Raw genomic sequence first — 450 nt, forward strand, 5'->3', positions numbered from 1 at the left:
GCCATGGAAGTTTCAGAAGTCATTGACTCATTCAAAGATGAAATGTCAGGCCACAGTCCAAATGCCATCAGCATGAAGGGATGCCGAACAGCGAAATCTCTTATTTGCTGATTGTGCTTATGTATCTGTCTGTCGTGTATGTGTATGTTTGTGTATGCACGCAATGATTTTTATATATCCTGCGTGAGCTGCACTGGCTGCCTATGGCCTTCCGGGTGCGCTTCAAGGTGTTAGTAACAACCTTTAAAGCGCTCCATGGCAATGGACCTAGGTATTTGCAAGACCGCCTCCTACCACATACCTCCCTTCGACCAGTCCGCTCCCACAGAGAGGGCCTCCTTAGGGTGCCATCGGCCAGTCAATGCCGGCTGGCGACCCCCAGGGGGAGAGCCTTCTCTGTGGCAGCTCCTGCCCTCTGGAATGACCTACCCCCCGACCTACGTACAACTG

This window comes from Protobothrops mucrosquamatus, unplaced genomic scaffold (genome assembly GCF_001527695.2).
Source record: "Protobothrops mucrosquamatus isolate PMUCROS unplaced genomic scaffold, P.Mucros_1.0 scaffold2990, whole genome shotgun sequence".
NCBI classification, from domain to species: domain Eukaryota; kingdom Metazoa; phylum Chordata; class Lepidosauria; order Squamata; family Viperidae; genus Protobothrops; species Protobothrops mucrosquamatus.